Source organism: Frankliniella occidentalis, unplaced genomic scaffold (assembly GCF_000697945.3).
Source record: "Frankliniella occidentalis isolate FOCC.00 unplaced genomic scaffold, Focc_3.1 Scaffold418, whole genome shotgun sequence".
Lineage (NCBI taxonomy): Eukaryota > Metazoa > Arthropoda > Insecta > Thysanoptera > Thripidae > Frankliniella > Frankliniella occidentalis.
This window is the reverse complement of record NW_026267539.1, coordinates 136,677-136,963: the sequence shown is the minus strand read 5'-3', so window position 1 is coordinate 136,963 and position 287 is coordinate 136,677.

Genomic DNA, 287 nt, shown 5'->3' with positions numbered 1-287 from the left:
AGATAATTGATTATGTTTCTCTGAGGAGAGTGTCACAACCACAACATTAACACAGATCACTATCTATGAAAAACATATGTACAGTAAGTAGTTTTCAACAATAAAAGAATATATCCCTGTTTGGTTCTGACTACATAAAACAAGACGTGTAGTTTTAGTATTTGGCACACAAAATTCCAGTATCTGTACAAACATACACTGTGCCAAAGCATAATTTAAGGCAAGCATATTAACATTCCAAAAGGTAGCAAATATCACTAGGGTACCTGAAGTACAAGCTAGGGTAA